Source organism: Anastrepha ludens, chromosome 6 (genome assembly GCF_028408465.1).
Source record: "Anastrepha ludens isolate Willacy chromosome 6, idAnaLude1.1, whole genome shotgun sequence".
NCBI classification, from domain to species: domain Eukaryota; kingdom Metazoa; phylum Arthropoda; class Insecta; order Diptera; family Tephritidae; genus Anastrepha; species Anastrepha ludens.
The window spans coordinates 88,310,004-88,327,743 of NC_071502.1; the positions used below are offsets into that span (position 1 = coordinate 88,310,004).

The 17,740-nt window shown below is 39.4% G+C and overlaps 1 protein-coding gene across 2 annotated transcripts in view; it reads right to left on the minus strand.

Annotated features, from left to right (window-relative positions):
- Window positions 1–17,740, minus strand: part of LOC128867546 (homeobox protein 5-like) — a 276,653-nt gene that overhangs the window by 153,036 nt on the left and 105,877 nt on the right. For both annotated transcript variants that reach the window (XM_054108873.1, XM_054108871.1), the window contains exon 4: window positions 17,464–17,491. The gene's annotated coding sequence lies outside the window, so the exon portion shown is untranslated. The remainder of the gene's footprint in view (window positions 1–17,463; window positions 17,492–17,740) is intronic.

Genomic DNA, 17,740 nt, shown 5'->3' on the forward strand with positions numbered 1-17,740 from the left:
CGATTGACGTTATTGTAAACTATCCAGTTTTCATCACCAGTGATAATCCGCTTCAAAAACGAATCGACTTCATTGCATTTAAGATGCATATCACAAGCGTTGATTCGGTTTGTTAAATGAATTTCTTTCAATTCATGTGGTACCCAAACATCAGCCTTTTTTTACCAGTCCAAGACTCTTTATATGCTCATGAACGGTTGATTTTGGTATATTTAACTTCTCTTCAATCTCACACACAGTTACATGACGATCCAATTCGATTAAAGCCTTGATAACGTCTTCATCGACATCACTTGGCCGACCTGAACGTGGCTCAACTTTAAGTGAAAAATCTCGAAAACGGAATTCGCTAAACCACTTTCGACACTGCCTTTCTTTTAAGGCTTTATCACCATACAAATCACGCAACTTTTTAACAACTTTCTCTGCGCTTTTTCCTTTATGGAAATAATAAAGTAAAATATTACGAAAATGCTCTTTTGAGGGCTCCATATTAAAATTTACGCCAAAGAAACAAATATAAACAAAATTACGCGCACTTTTTTTCTAAAGCAAGTTAAAAGTGACAGCTAATAACTGTCAAAAGAAAAAAAATGTTCAAAACAAGTATCAACGCCGTCTATATGTAAAATCGGCAGTTATTTTCCGGGCAACCCAATAAATACTAAGCGCGAAAGTTGCCGAAATATTGCCCCAATTATGCTGAATAGCAATCGAAAATTCACCAAAATAAGCGACATCTGTAAGGGTGCAAGCGTGAGTATTTTTGAAAATAAAATTTATTAGCGCCGGTTAGCACGAGAAAGAAACGACTGGCGCGCTTTGTTAAACTCGACCAAAATCGCGTATGTGGTTATCGCGCCAATCAAGAAGAAAAAGAATGTATCAATCATAAATTGAAAAAATGGAATAAAGATAAATACGCCTTTAATTTCAATTTAAAAATGAATCTGGAAGGACCCCGCACATACGTCACTCTCCATATTAAATATTCCACCGCCCCGATTTTTACAGATATTTTACAAGTGCATACATACATACATATCTCGCTTTGAAATGCAGCCCTGCAGCAGCTTTTCGCGGTTCTTTCGCCTATTCATAGTTCACGAAAAGCAAACACAACAACACTAAAGTGAAAACTAAGAAAAATATGGCTAGCAAAAGCAAAGATCGCAAAGAGCGGACGATGCACAAAATGTTCACGCGACTTTGTAAATTTGTTATGAAAATGTTTGTACGTCAACGTGCATACACACAAACAAGCATGCCGACATAAATGGCTGTGTACATATCGTACATGAATGCATAAGTGGGAATGTAGGCACTACATAAATGCATGCATACATCCATTCAAACATACATTCATAGCCTGTTAGTTGGTCCCAACCTGTTTGTCTGCGCGCGCTCATCTACTTTAAACCTCTTCGCACTCTCCCACTCCCCTCTGGCTAAATGTGCTCAAGTATTGCATGTTGTGCAGCAGCAGCAGCAGTAGTAGCGGCAACAAAAACAAAATTAGCAAGCAGACAAAATTTGTACACTTTTCATTTTATTCATTTTTCACTTTTGCGCCGTCAACTCGTCTTCCTCTTATGCTGTCTCTCCGACCGCCTTCCGTCACCCAGCCGTCACCGTTGCTGCTGCGCTGTGCTTTGCTTTGCTGTTGCTTTGCTCAATATTTGTATGCAGTTGCTTGTCTTTTCGCGTGTTGTTGCGGATCTTTTTTATTTTTAATTTTATTTTAATTTTTCATTTTATACGTTTTTTTTTTTTTTTTTTGTTGCTCTTGTCTTCCCCCACTAAGGGTTCAGTCGCAGAGTTGAAGGTCAATCGTTGTTTTATGTCATTCAACTTGTCCGTCGCCGTCGTCGTATGCGTTGTTGTAGTCAAGTCGTCCGCGGTGTGCCGTCCGTTGTCGGCCGCTTGAAGTAGGTTCATGTTGCTGTTGTTGTTCTATTGATGTTACTTTTCGTATGCATACATACATATATACAAATGTTCATTTATGCCTCGCATGCACTTTTAGGTTTTTTTGTTTGTTTTTGCTGTTTGTTTGTGGGCTTGTATGTTACTTTTGCATTTACATTTCCTTTGCGCTTAGTTGTGAATTTTGATTTGTTCAACGTCTTTGGGCGTTTTGTTGTCTATGCAGCAGATGTTCATACACGTATGTATGCATGTATATGTAAATATTTATGTATGTACTTAGATGGTACGTGAATGCGTAAAAGCATACAGGGTGGTCCATTAGCACATATGTAAGTTTACTTATAAAACTACTAAAAACGACTTGGTGGCAAAAAGAAAATGACTTACACTGATAAGTTAATTGTAACTCTTGCCAAGAGGTAGCCTAGTCGAGCAATCGACGGCTCGGGCATCGGATGTGCAGGCCCGAACCCCACACTCCCCTATGACCGGAACTGACACCCAGGGTTCCGGAGGAAGCGAACTACTAGTGGTGAAACATGGCACATTGGCTATGCCAATGGAGAGCCGAGTGAGTGTGAGTGATACACCGCCGTCGAAACGATCTGAAGCAACTGAACAAGTTGTGGAGGATGTGGAGATGGCGGACAATCTCTCAGTAGACTCAGACGGATCTCTGGTACCGAGTAAGTCTTTGACAACGGTTAAACCTGGTGCGAATCAGGTAAGTACCGGTAAAAAGACCGAAGTTATTGGAGATTCGAACGCAGGTGTTGGTCTAACCGCAAGGCAGATCAAACGAAGGAGACAGAAGGCGAGGAAAGCCGAAGCACTAGCTAAGGCAAGGACTCAAGCTCCGTCAACTTCGACACCTGTAACGGAAACGGGAAAGCGTGGCAGAACAGAGGATTCCTCTGTAGCGCTGCGCTCTTCCGGAAACGAAACGGGGTCTGTGCCAACGACCGGGAAGAGGAGAAAGGCAAAGAAGAGGAAAGTCGAGAGACGGAATTCGGAAATGCCTGCATCCTCGACCCAATCCAAGGCAGACAAACCTTTGCCTGACAAGGCAGAGGCTAAGGGACCTCAAATGTCGAATGACACTCTTCCGTCAACGTCTGGCGAATCATTCGCGAGAATGGCGGCAAAGGCAATGACGGTGGAGATACATACCGACAAACAAGATGGTCTACTGTCCAAAGGGCAACAAGACTATCTTGACAGCTATCTTTGGAAAGCTATCGGTGAGTCGAAAGACGCGCCGACGTTCGAGGGGAAAAGCGTGGTAGACGGCATCGTAAAGGTGCACTGTTCCAATGCTTTTTCCCGAGAATGGCTAGAAAAAGTTATAGCAAAGATTCCAGCCTGCGAAAACAGCAAGTTTATTCTTGTTGAGAGTAGCAAAGAAAGGCTGGTACGAGCGAGTGTCTGGATTCCGGGTCCTTCCTGTAATTCAGCAGAACTCCTCAAACGCATCCGTGTTCAGAATAAGGATCTTGACACGACTCTCTGGAGAGTATACTCGTGCACCAGGCAGAAATCCGCTACCACTTCGGAGGCGGGTTCCCACCTGGTACTGGGTATCGATCTTGGGTCCCTCAAGGTGCTTAAGTCGAAGTACGGTTGCCGTCCTCACCTACATCTGGGGCGGATCCAGTTCCGCGTCCAGGATAAGGTGGAGGACAAAGCGTAAATATACTCAGTCTCATGACTGAAGTAATATTTACACAGATTAATCTGCAGCATAGCAAAGCGTCTACGGCTCTCTTGTGCCGTAGGCATGCAAAACTGCAAACAAACCCACACATAATACTTATACAAGAACCATGGGTATGTCACAAGCGTATCTGTGGTCTAAGTGCTATGTCGTGGGGACAAATACTTCATTGTGAAGGGAATGTGAGACCGCGAGCATGTATTATCATGCCGAGGTTGATCGAACACACGATGTTAAAAGAGCTATGCTCTGGAGATATCGTTGCTGCAAAAATAAAGTACTGGAAAAGTGGGAACAGTGTCGAAGCTATCATAGTTTCGGCCTACCTACCCTATGACTCTATACAGCCACCTCCTTCGAGGGAGCTAAGAGAAGTGGTCAAGTACGCAGAATCCAATAATCTGGGGCTAATAGTGGGCTGTGACGCAAATTCACAGAACATTGTGTGGGGAAGCAGCAAATGCAACCCCAGAGGTCTCAAGTTACTGGATTTTATCCTGTCATCCGATTTGGTCATCCAAAACACTGGTAACAAACCAACTTTTGTGACCAGAAGGAGACAAGAGGTGATTGATTTAACACTTACCAATAGGTCAGTTGGAAATCAAATCAACCGATGGCGAGTTTTGGAAGAGGACTCTCTTTCTGATCATCGTCTTATCGAATTCCGACTGGGAATTGACACAATATCAATACCTTCCGGTAGGAATCCTCGAAATGTGGACTGGGACAGGTATGGTGAGCTTGTAACAGAGCGATTACCAAACCTGAAAAAACTTAAATCAGCAGAAATGATTGAAGATGCTACTAAGAAATTAGAAGGTACTTTAATCAACTGCTTTGAGGAACTGTGTCCACTCAGGCAAAGCAGACAGGGGAAAGCGGTTCCTTGGTGGAACCCTGAACTGTCGAAGCTTCGTGTACGGTCCAGGAAACTTCTTAATAAGGCCTTGAAGACCAAAACAGAAGAGGACTGGGCCAATCATCGACTTACACAGAGAGAATATAAGAAAAAAGTACGGCAAGCCAAACTTGAATCCTATAGAAATTTCTGCAGTAACGTCGAAGAAATGAAGGAAACAGCGAGACTTTGTAAGGTCCTTCATTTAGACCGCTCAGTAAGGCTGGATTCCATTCGAAAACCTGATGGTTCATACACCATTTCCAAATCGGAAACGTTTAATGCTCTACTCGAAACCCATTTTCCGGGTAGTAGAACTCTCTCTGAAGCTGAGAGTGGCATGAACAATGACGGTGGCAACGGTGGAACCTCTAGGTACAGCTGGTATATTGCTAGTCGGATAGTGACAAGGGAATCGATAAGGTTTTCCTTTGACAACTTTAAGTCCCCTGGACCTGACGGAATATATCCAGTAATGCTTAAAAAAGGAGGAGACAGGCTGATTGAGGCCCTGAAAAGGATCTTCACAGCCTGTCTTGCATTTGGTTATATACCATCCCAATGGCGACGCGTAAGAGTAGTATTTATTCCAAAACCAGGAAAAGATGACTATTCCCTAGCAAAAAGTTTCAGACCAATCAGTTTGACATCGTTCATGTTGAAAAGTCAGGAACGAGTGGTGGAGAAACATATTCGAGTGGGGGTATTGCCGAGAAGTCCACTTAGTAGAAATCAACACGCTTACCAGAGTGGAAAATCATGCGAATCAGCCTTACACGATCTTGTTAGCAAGATTGAAGCTGGGCTGGAAGCTGACGAATACTCAATGGGCGTGTTCGTGGACATTGAGGGGGCATATGCGGACGACGTCTGTGCGCTAACATCGGATAAATCCTTAAGGAGGCTTTGCACGAAAGTGCAGAGTATCCTTGACAAAATCGATGATTGGTGCATGAGACAAGGTCTTTCCGTTAATCCGAACAAAACAACCATAGTCTTGTTTACGAGAAAACGGAAATTGGATGGACTCAGTCTTCCAACACTGAAAGGTGTGACACTTGGTCTTTCCAACGAAGTTAAATATCTAGGAGTAATCTTGGATAAGAAGCTGACCTGGGAGACACACGTTTCACTGAAGGTGAATCGTGCATTGAAGATTTTTCAGCAATGCCGTAGAGCCTTTGGCAAAACTTGGGGTCTGAAACCTGCTGTGGTCCTATGGATATACACGGCACTTATCAGACCAATCATCACTTACGCTTCTGTGGTCTGGTGGCGACGGAGCATGGTTAAGTCCACAATCCGGGAACTATACAGGCTGCAAAGAAGTGTATGTTTATGCATCACGGGTGCCATGAGTACAACCTCTGGTGATGCCCTAAATGCTATGCTTAATTTGCTCCCCCTGGATCTTAAGATACAACAGGAAGCAATAAAAGCAATGTGTAGACTCCATAAATATGGTTTCTGGCACGAAGATGGAACTTCGGGACACAGAGAAATCTTTAAGTTGCTGTCGGAGCAGTATCCACTGTTTTTGGCACCTAAAGATGACCTGATACCCACAGTTTCGTTCGGAAGGAAATTTGATGTCAGATTTCCATTGCGTGAGCAATGGAGCAATCCAGAATGCATGCAGGGAGGTTTGACGGATATTTTCTTTACCGATGGGTCCAAGACTGAAATAGGGTCTGGAGCCGGATGGTACTTAAACGATAGCAATAAGTATCCCTATGCTATGGGGGGAATGGCAACTGTTTTTCAAACAGAAGTTTTTGCCATCCTAAAAGTAGCCGAATGGATAATCGAGAGGAGATGGAGCGGGAAACAGATTGGAGTCTTCAGTGACAGTCAGGCTGCATTGAAGGCCCTGGAGAACGCGAAGCAAACCTCGAAGATTGTTCAAGAATGTAAGAAGAAGCTTAATTCTGTCGCAAGACAAAACAGGCTTGTACTTATATGGGTTCCGGGACACTCCGGTGTTCAAGGAAACGAAATTGCCGACGAATTGGCCAACCGTGGATCAGCGGTGCCCCCACAGGGGCCAGAGCCAATAATCGGAATCAGTCCCGCAGGAATCAAGAACTGGATCAACGATTATGTAGGCAATCTACATAAAGAGCGATGGTCCGGTCTAGAACGCTGCAGAACTGCAAAGTGTTTTGTGAGAAGTCCGTACAGAAAACTGTCAAACTTTCTACTTAAACTTAGAAGGAAAGACATTCGGTTGATGGTCGGCATCATTACAGGACACAACCCATGGGGTCAGCATATGACCACCATTGGAATCATCGAGGACCCGGTATGCCTGTCCTGCTTGGAGGAGGCGGATAGCACTGAGCACTTTCTCTGTGAGTGTTCTGCCTTTGCTAGAGCGCGACTACGGGTATTGGGTTCCGATGTCATGGGAATGAGTAATATTCGTTCTCTAAAACTGGAGGATATTTACAGATTCGCCAAAGAATCTGGAAAATTCTCACAGGACTAACTATCTCTATCTCTGTCTCTATTCTTTCCTATCTCTTTCTCTGATACTTTTCTCCCTCCCTCCTTAACTATCTACCCCCTTTCCAGAGCTTTAAATACAATGGGCTTTTTAGCCTGAGTGTTTTAGGAGCCACCAAATCTCCTGGTGCTCCTTGGCTCGACCTCTTCAAATTCAAATTCAGCCTTTTAAGTCATTCAAGGCCATTTCAGCTGAAATCAACAAAGTAGCATTAGCGAGAACTGTACCGGAACCTACCAGGCAGAATAGCGCGTAAAGTTCCTCTGTGGAAACAAGCAACTTTAAGGAAGAGGAAAAATTTTGCGCAAGAGCACAAGTTATGGTGTGGACCAGAGGGTATGGAAAAATGGTATAAAGAACTTTGGAGTGATGAAACAAAAATAAATGTATCTTATCAAACGTCCTAAAGGACAAGTATTCTCACCGCGGTTCACGAAAAAACAGTTAAGCACGGTGGCGACATCATAATGATTTTGGGATGCTTTTTTTTTGGATGGAGTAGGACCTATTCACTATAAAGAAGAAAAGCGAATGGGTCTGGTGGTGAGCGAGGACAAAACGAAGTACCTGCTTTCATGAAACAAACAGTCGGTGCACTCGCCTATCATCACCCACGTCACCGTTGACAGTTATGATTTCGAGGATGTAAGAGATCCCGACGACGGCCGCCATAGACGAATGGGCGCACCAAATAAGAAGAAGAAGAAGAGGACCTACTCACCTTATAACCAAGAAAATGAGAAAATGGACAGATTTATTTACAAAGACATACTTCAAGAAGTGATGCTAACACTTGCTCAAGATGGCATACTCTACTGATCCCCTCATCGGTGATTTTTTATGCAAAGTAATGACCCAAAACACTCCGCAATGTTAGTACGATAATGGTTTTTACAAAATAATGTTAAAGTTAAGGTTTGGCCTACCAGTCACCCGACCTTAGCCCCATTAAAAACCTACTTATCCAGAACCCCGATATATCCAATTTATATCCAGCATGTGAAAGCACACCGCACGACACTAACCAAATATTCATATGCCCTATTAAACCTACTCACCTAACACCCCTCTCTGTCTCTCTGGACCCTCTCTCTCTGGACGAAACAGCACGTCTTCTGGTTCTATCGTTAGATGAGTTAGACGAAGAGGGCCTGCGATTTACACCAAACTGAGGGGGTTTAGTAAGCTGCTACAATAACATGTGAATTCGTGTGGAAGGAGCGGGCGAAATTCTGCAGTCAAGTACCCGATGACGTGGCAGCCGAAGTTACTCTCACATTTTTACTTCGGTGTGTAATGGTAAAAGTCGTTGCTACTAAAGAGGCAACGAAATATTTCTTTAAAATTACGAAGAAGCGAATCGGAAAGGAAACATTAAAAAATAAGAATGATTTATGGCAAAAGTTAAAAAAATTATGGTATTTCACTCCCACTGAAACCGGGAGTAGGATTATCAATTCTATGCCAAATCGAATGCAAAAAGCCATTGGAAATTATGGTGGGCACAGAGGCTATCGATTAAAGTTCGATAATTTAAACAGCACTTTTTATAAAACCGCTAAGTTATTTTTGTATTGTATATATTTCTATTTCGTACCTATTTTAATGACCGCCTGAATATTTCCTTTTTGACTGCTTTTCAGCAATAAAAGTATATACTTCTTTCTTTCTAGGGTTAAGTATCAAAAGTTACCTCCAGAAATATTTTTGGCAAATTCGAAATTTAAAATTGTGTACATACATACACACATATCTCAAAACCAAAACGTAAACAATTCTACGATTTTTCAATATTTCAATATTTTGACATTAACTAGCCCAGACTTTAAACTAACTTAATTCAACTTAAGGGCAAGGTAACAGCAAACATTAGAGCCACCTTATCACAATAATTACCTGAGTAATTAGCTGATGACTTTCATGTTTTTGCTGCTGATGCTTCGGTCTTGGCCAAATCAGTTGGCTGCGGAGTCCGGCATCAGAAAAAAAAAGAAAATTTTGGTTTTAAAACAGAATGTCGCATATCCTCCTCCTTTGGAGGATCCACCAAGAGTTATGGTCACTGTTAAAACCATTAGATGTTGCTCATCAAATAAGTGTCATAGTTACCTTCTCGGACAGCCAAACAACCTGCAAGCTCTCAGAAAGCAATTGTTCTAGCATTGTTCTCCGGACCATTCTGGTAGACCAATTAATGAAAAAGCAGATCAAATTGCAAAAGAAGCAACAGTAAATGGAACTGACATCGAAATTGAATAAACTGTCGCAGAAGCTTTGCGAATGACTCGCAGTAGCATTTTCTCTGTTTGGTACGATGGATTTCCGTCATCTGCAAGTAATCGACTTAATCTTTTTGCCCAATTTTTCACAAAGTTACCAGCAAAGACCTGGTTCAAAAATTGCATGTTCTACGTTAAAGATATAAAACTTGTAAACGAAATATTTTTTTCCCTCAGTTGACAGTTACTAGCACATGATTCGTGCCATCGGCTCGGAACTACGTGAGTGCGAAGAGGTAAATTCTTATACACACCAAGTTTTTCATTGCCTCAGACTTAATCCAATAAGGAAGAAATATAAACTATTCGATAACTATAAAATCTTTCAGTCAGTGTTGTCACGCGCGAATGAAAAGTACACAGTAAATTTGCATTCGTTTATTAATGAAGCTAGTATTGACTTTTAGCATTCTCGTACCCACCAGTGATCTCACAGATGGTGGAATACCCTGGTGTTTTGTGTATTTTCATCCCGCCATTTAAATAAAAGTTAACTTTTAAAGTTCAAAAGTTAAAAATTCAAATTAATCCAACTTAACTTTACCAAGCTTGACTTAACTTAGCTTAACTTATCTAAACTTGTTTTATTTTAACTTTACGTTACGTAACTTGTACTTAACTATGCTTAAGAAAAATCTAAAAAATATTTAGCTTTTAAGTTATTTGCGCTTTTCAACTAAGTATAAAGTTATTTAAGTGCATATCTAACATAAAAAGCTAAATAATCCTTAAAGCTATTTCTAAATATGTCAATTTTTTTGATATTAGCTAGCCTTGCCTCAACTTAACAGAACTTAATTCGACTTAATCCAACTTAACTTAACTTTGCTTAACACAACTTAGATTGACTTAACTTAGTTTGACTTAACTTATTTTGTTTTGAATTAACTTACCTTGACTTAACTCAACTTAGATTGACTTAACTTAACCTAACTTAACTGGACTTAACTCAACTTAACTTGACTTAACTTGTTTTGTGTTAACTTAACTTATCTTCTCTTAACTCAACTTTGATTGACTATATTTATTTTGTTTTAACTTTACTTAACTTGACTTAACTTAACTTTTCTTGATTTAACTTATTTTGTTTTAACTTAACTTACCTGGACATAACTTAACTTAGCTTGACTTAATTTATTTTGTTTTAACTTAACTTACCTGGACATAACTTAACTTAGCTTGGCTTAACTTATTTTGTTTTAACTTATCTTAACTTAGATCGAATAATTTATTTTATTTTAACTTAACTTAACTTGACTTATCTTATTTTGTTTTAAATTAACTTGTCTTAACTTAACTTATATTGACTTAACTTAATTTGGCTCGACTTAACTTATTTTGTTTTAACTTAACTTAATTTGACTTAACTTAACTTTGATTGACGTAACTTATTTTGTTTTAACTTAACTTAGCTTTGATTGACTTAACTTATTTTGATTTAACTTAACTTAATTTGACCTAAGTTAACTTTGATTGACTTAACTTATTTTGTGTTAACTTAACTTGACTTAACTTAACTGGGCTTGACTTAACTTATTTTGTTTTAAATTAACTTAGCTTGACTTAGCTTATTTTGCCTTAACTTAACTTACTTTAACTTAACTTAACTTAACTTAACTTAACTTGCCTTAACTTATTTTGTTTTAACTTTACTTAACTTATCTTGACTTAACTCAACTTAGTTTGACTTGACTTAATTCATTTTTACAGTTTCAACTCTAAGTCAATTTTATTTTTTTATAAAATCACAAGATAAAATCGTTGCGATTTAAAATGTTTAAACGCATTTTCCTCGAAATGCTCTCGTGATTAGATCAACCAATTTTAATAAGATTTGATGCCCTTAATTCATTAACCCTAAGTGAGCATTCATCAAAGAGCGTAAATAAGTATTTTTTTTTAATTACTTAAAATATACTAAAATAAACTACTGGAAAATATGATTTTTTTTATTTTCTTTGAAACTGTCAAAATTTTTACTAAGGTTGGTGTATTCCCAAACGAGAAACTTAAAACTGCTTTTGATTTGTTTTTCTGAATTTTTTAATACTTCAAACTAAAAATGCTGGATTCCCAACAGAGAAACCTAAAGCTGCTTTTTATTTCTTTTTCTAAATGTTTTTTTATGTTTCAGACTTCCAAACACTTCGATGAAGTGCCCGCCCAGCGCCGAGTATTTTTCAACGATTCAATTTTGGCGCGCTAAAAGTCAAAGCCCAAAAGCAAAAGAAATTAACGAAACCAACACAAGATTGAGTCTTGCTGAGGCCCTACGCTCCCGAGTGGAGTGAACAAGGAAATAAAAAAAACTCAAAGCCGAAGAAATGTATTTGTACTCGGCGAAGGATGTGAAAAAGGATGTAAAAATTGAAGAAGAAATTTTAGAAACAAACAAAACAGCAAATTAGGAACAAATTCCTTGAGGTTTTCTCGTCTCCTAATGGTTTGTTGTGCCTTAAGACAGTTGTGTGATTTTTTTTAAATTAAGAATCTTAAGACAATCTTTGTCCTCTGTTTAACTGGGAGACCAAGCCCCAGAATAGCAATTGATTAAATGAAAAGTGCTTAACCTCAAAACTAATCACGCGCTAAGAGATATGAAAAGAGCAAAGTTTACCCAAAACTAATAAGGCATTAAAAATGTACGAATTTCGTTGTGCAATGCTCGTAAAGAACGACCAAACTGTCTGCGAACACATTGCACGCCTTTGTAGTAGAATCCCGTATTTAGATCGATAAAAGGTCGCCCACCTGTGTGGGAATATTTACACGTAGTGTTTTTGTTTTTACTTTCACAAATTACCGTAGACAGCCAAAAACCAACGGAGGGAAGGACAAGGTCCGCCAGCCAGACGAAAAGCAAATAAATATGTGCACACAAATACTAGCGCAATATAGAATACAAGAAGGCAAATATGAAACCAAACATATTGGTATTTGTGTGTGTGTGCGTTCTGTGGCCAAAAAAGCCAACGCCAGACGCCATGACGTGAGTTTATGAATAAATTAGTACAACACCAGCAACAAAAACACCATCATAGTATTTTCATTGCTTGTATTTGTTTTTAGATTTGTGGCTCGTATTTGACTTTCCATTTAAAAGTGGCAAGGACGCGTCGCGCACGACACAAATGGCACGGCTGTCTGTCTCGGCGAAAATGTAAGAGTGTGTGTATAGCTGCATGTGGGTATGTCATTGTCCTTGCAGACAATATTTGTATTTGTTTTTGGTGCGCAAACGAGCACACACACACACACACACCCCGAATTAAACTTGGTGTGTGGGGAAGGATTTTGGAGTTCATGTGAAGAGGCAAAGAAAAAATCGTGACATGTTGGTTGCGAAAATGAAATAACAGCAAAACAAATAACAGCAATTTTTGTGAAGTTTCTGTGTCAGCGTTTATTTGGCGGGTCAACGCGAATTTCTGCTGTGGGAGGACATGTTGAAGGATTTTATATTTTCTAGGAATCGCACGTTTTGTGAGAAGTCGGTTAAGCGCTTGAGAATGTGGAAAGCGTATGTTTGTCGTTGTAATTTTAAAGCACATGCATATCTTGAGAACGAGATGGGCAGGGAGGGGCGTATGATGAACATTATACGTAATTGCCCTATGCACTATTAGGGGGCCACGTTGGTCTAGAGCCCGAAAATGTATCAAGAATTTTTTTACAATAAAAAAATTAAAAACGATGTTTAAATTTTTTAGGTTTTTTATTTAACTTCTTTTACATTCAAAAATGAAAAAAGAAAATTTTTTTATTTTAATAATTTAAAAAATGGCGCTGTAGTTGACCCTGTCGAAAAATTGGACTTGGACGGTTTTGCTTATTTTCGCTCTTCTATTTATCCGAAACACAAAAACCAAGAAAAATTATGAATCAGTATGATTGTAGCTTTGTCCCGCTACTAGAATATAAAAAAAAATTTTGACAAAATGGCGCGGTTTTGAATTTAACACTCTAAAAATCGGGGTTTTTTCAGTTTTTTAATAAAAAAAACGAAATAATTGAAAAAATATGATTCTAGTAATAGCGCGATAGCCATTGATAGCCAACATATTAAAATTTCAGACGATTCGGTTGATTAATTTTGCTTTTTTTTGCCAACACCAGGCCGAAAAAAATCATTTCGATATAAATGAGTTTAAAGCTTGAGGTACAGGAGCGCGCGGACCGCTCTCTACCTAGTAAATGGGCTGTAAAAGCCATAATATTGGGAATTACCGCATGGAAATTTGACAGTATATTCTTAAGAAACTATACTTTCGAAATATCGAAAAAACAAAACATCGATTTTTTTTTTAATTTCTAGTCAAGCCCCCTTAATTCGTACCACTATGTATATTCTCATATACACCCTGTGGCAAAATTATGATTACACCAATACTTTTTTATTTATAAAAATTTATTTCATACCACAAACAAAATCAGGTAAATTTTTTGAAAATTTTCCTCGAAACTTGCAACTACAGTGAAATTCCTTATAACCGGACACTCACCGTCGCAGTGTTTTTGTCCGGCTATGGGAGATGTCCGCTTATAAGGAATGAAGTCACAAAATATATACCACACATATAAATTGTATTGTACATAGTTTATTTAAGAAATTTTTGGAAGTAAAGAATATTTGTATACTTTAGTATTGCATATAAATACATATATGTACATATACATGTCGATTAAGTACATTGTACAAGTCTTTACATTTCAATACTAGTGTTTTAAAACTAAGCTTCTATACAAAGTTTTAAAATTTTGGATTACACCTTGATCAAGGGGTTGGCTAACTGCCGTTGTATTTGGCGGCAAGAAAATAATTTTTATGTTGGTTAAGTTTAATTCCTTTTGGTGAGAAGCCGCGTTATCTAAAAACAAGATAATTTTTCGATTCTGGGCTTTCATTCTTCGATTGAACTGCTGCAGCCATTTTCTCAATACTTCTCGAGTCATCCATGCTTTTTTATTAGACTTCCAATCCACTAGCAGTTTTGCGATTGGAACATGTTTAAAAAATCGAGGACGGGCTGCTTTACCTATAACCAAAAGCAGCTCCTTATCTCCAGCCATGTTATCACATAACAAAATTGTGAGCCTTTCCGTTGATAGTGTACCGCCCACGCATTTTTCGGATTTAAGAGCGAGGGTTTTGTCAGATAAGGCACGAAAAAAAAAGCCCACTTTCGTCTGCGTTCTAAATGTCTTGTCTAAAGGCTTGTAACCGGTCAACAGAGATGGCGGTTTTGTCCTAAACTGTTCGACACCATCCTGGTTTACATCTGCAGCTTCACCAGATACGCATTTGAAAGCAACATTATTCCTTATTCTCCATTTGTTTAACCATCCATCTGAAGCATTAAAATTAGGTACACCCAGTTAGCCTGCAATTTCCATTGCCTTTGCTTTCAAAATGGGACCAGAAATCGGAATGTTTTGACTTCTAGCTTTAGCGAACCAATTAGAACACATCTTGTCTATTTCAGAGCCGCCTTCTTTAAGAAAGCTTCGCTTTTGATGAACATTAACTCCAGACTCCCATTTAGAACGAATTTTTTCTTTATTTTTATTGATTTCAGCAGCTAGTGTTTTGCCAATTTTGAACCTTTCAAAGCAAAAGAAACGTGTACCTACCATTAAATTTTTGGGCTCACTGTACTTTACCTTTTTGCAATTCCACTTACTGATAATTTATCTTTTTCGAAAACATTAATAATTTCCTTTTTTTTTTTAATAGAAAGTACCTTCTTTTTCGGCGCCATATTATTACGAACTTTGGGCGCAACCATTCGCATGCAACTGACTTAACAAACTGAATGGAACACTACTCTTAATTTAAAACACAGGACTTGAATGTGTGCATACATGTTAAAAGGGGAATCACCTATTTCATTTTTATAATGGACAACAAAGCTTGCTTGTGATACTTTTGAATTTTGTCCATTTATGAGAAATTTTTTTATGAAAATGGTTTGAAATACTTTGTCCGCGTCCGGTTATTAGAGTGTCCGTTTATTAGGATGATATTTGTATGAAAAAATGAATGAAAAACCTGTGTACCCAAAATTTGTCCGGTTATTGGAGCTGTCCGGTTATAAGGACTGTCCGTAATGGGGAATTTCACTGTATTTAACCAGAATTTCTAGGCATCTATGCAGTCTAATAGCCCATTGAGTTTTAGAACAGCAAACTTCAAGTTTGAAGTGACTACAAAATATTGTTGATTTTCGGCATTTTCTTGTTTTTTTTTCTTGAGAGTGCTCGGCTTTTTCATGCATATAAAAAAATGCGGGGATGTACTTTGTGTGGAAAAAAAGGTGTGAAAACTCAGACTTCACTGTAGCGCTGGACCTGTCAAAGGCTTTCGATGCAGGCAGCCACTCTACGCTACTTCTTATTTTTTTTTTTTGCCGGGACAAACTAGCAAGTACAGCACTCAGACAACAATAAGTCCTGTGTACTGTACTCAGGTTCCCTTTTTAATTATCTTTAAATCTACTCGATCTCCGAAGAAATCTGAGTAGTCTTGTGGTGCCAGGGAGCCAAGGTTGTCTCTTCTTAACACATCAGTGCCAAAGACCTCTAGCCTGATTTGAGCGAAGGCCAGGCAGACGCACAAGTGGTCCGCTGTTTCATTCTCCTTTCCACATGGTTTGCATAGTATACTCTCTCACCTTTTCCATGTGATATCCCATTGTCGACCCCCGCGCCGGGACTGAAGAGGTGGTCCGAGACCTTTGTGCGGTTGGTAATCATTTGTCATTTCTCGAGATCACAGCTTAGAGGAAGATAAAGCAAGGTGTGCCACAGCGTAGTGCTCAACTTCTATATCTCGAAGCTTCGCCAACCCCCAGAGAGGGTTTCACTGGTCTCCTATGCTGACGATTGTTCGATAATGTCGTCCGGCAATAGCATCGATAACTTGTGTTTCACCGCTAGGAATCCCAACATTCCCCCAATAAATTCACGGCAACTCTCTTTACCACCTGGAAGAATGAGGTCAAACTGCAGCTAAAGCTGAAAGTCGCTGACACACCAATACTGATCGTTAACAACCCTAAAATTTGGATGTTTCCTCTCTTTCTCAGCGCGTACAGCCGCTAAGTTTCAAATCTGCAACAAGGTCCTCAAATCGCCAGCCGGTAGACCTTGGAACAAATACAAAGGAATGTGTTTGGCGGCATTGGCCGGTCGGTACTAAATTACGCCACGCCCGTCTAGTCGCCTAGTGCTAGTGATTCGCAGTGGACAAAGCTCCAGACCTGTCAACATGCAGCCATCAGATGGCTCCTGATATCTCCTCTACAATACCTTCACAACGAGGCTTCCATGCTCCCAGCCAATGGGCATAGCAAAACGCTCAGCAAGTAATTTCTGCTAGGGTGCTAGCGTAGGAATTATCTCTGCAGACAATTGCTAGAATCTGATCCACCTCCCAGGCGAGTCAGAAGACTTCTCTTCGACTATGCCGATAATATCCAAGAGCAAAGATAATTGCAACTATCACCTGCACCAGACAGTATGTAGACAGATATTAAAGAACATTCATCGCGAGGCTCTGCCCACTTTTTAAACTCCCGACTCACGAATCCTAGTGCAAAGAGCATAGTTTTTTCCCGCTGGATTCCACGTAGACACCAGAGCCGGAACCGTGCTCGGTTCTGGAGCCATCCGTGAAAATGCGAAAACAGTGTTTGCCGGGCTTACTTACAGAGTTTGACCACAATTGAGCCTTTGGCAGCACCACACTGTATCTCGTACTTGAAGACTTCTGATGGCATGGAGTCAAGGGGCATGGAGAGAATCGTTGGATCGCAGTCCATGGCTTCTCTGTTGTCCAATGCCAGGCAGGGGCCCTACCAATTCCCATTGTGTTTCAGCCTGCGAGGGGCCTTCAATGACTCTCCTTGGATGAAAACATCAAGTGGTGTTAGTCTAACCAGAGCATCTTATGCCAAGCCTGAAGTAGTCGGAAAAGTTCCGGCAACAGGTGGCTACAGTGCGTTGTAGTCTCTATTCAAGTACGTACTTAAAGTATTACATATTTTGTAAAATCTGTAAGAAACTAGTAAACAAAGTTATTATATAATGGAAATGTATATACAGTATCATCTAAAAGTATTTGCACAATACTCACAAATCGTCACTTTTAATCCACTGAGGTGCTAAAAGGAAACAAAATATTGAATTTAGTTGAGTTTTTCTTTTAATTTGTTGTTCTTTTTACTTATTATTTTATTGACATTTTCTATTTTACATATGTATGTGTGAATGTATGTATGCATATATTAGTATGTTTACTTATTTCATATGCACATTAAAAGTTCCATAAAAGAACTTCTTGAGTATTTACCAATTATAGTTATGACTAAAAGAGATTTATTAAATGCATGAGAAGACGGACGAATCAACGG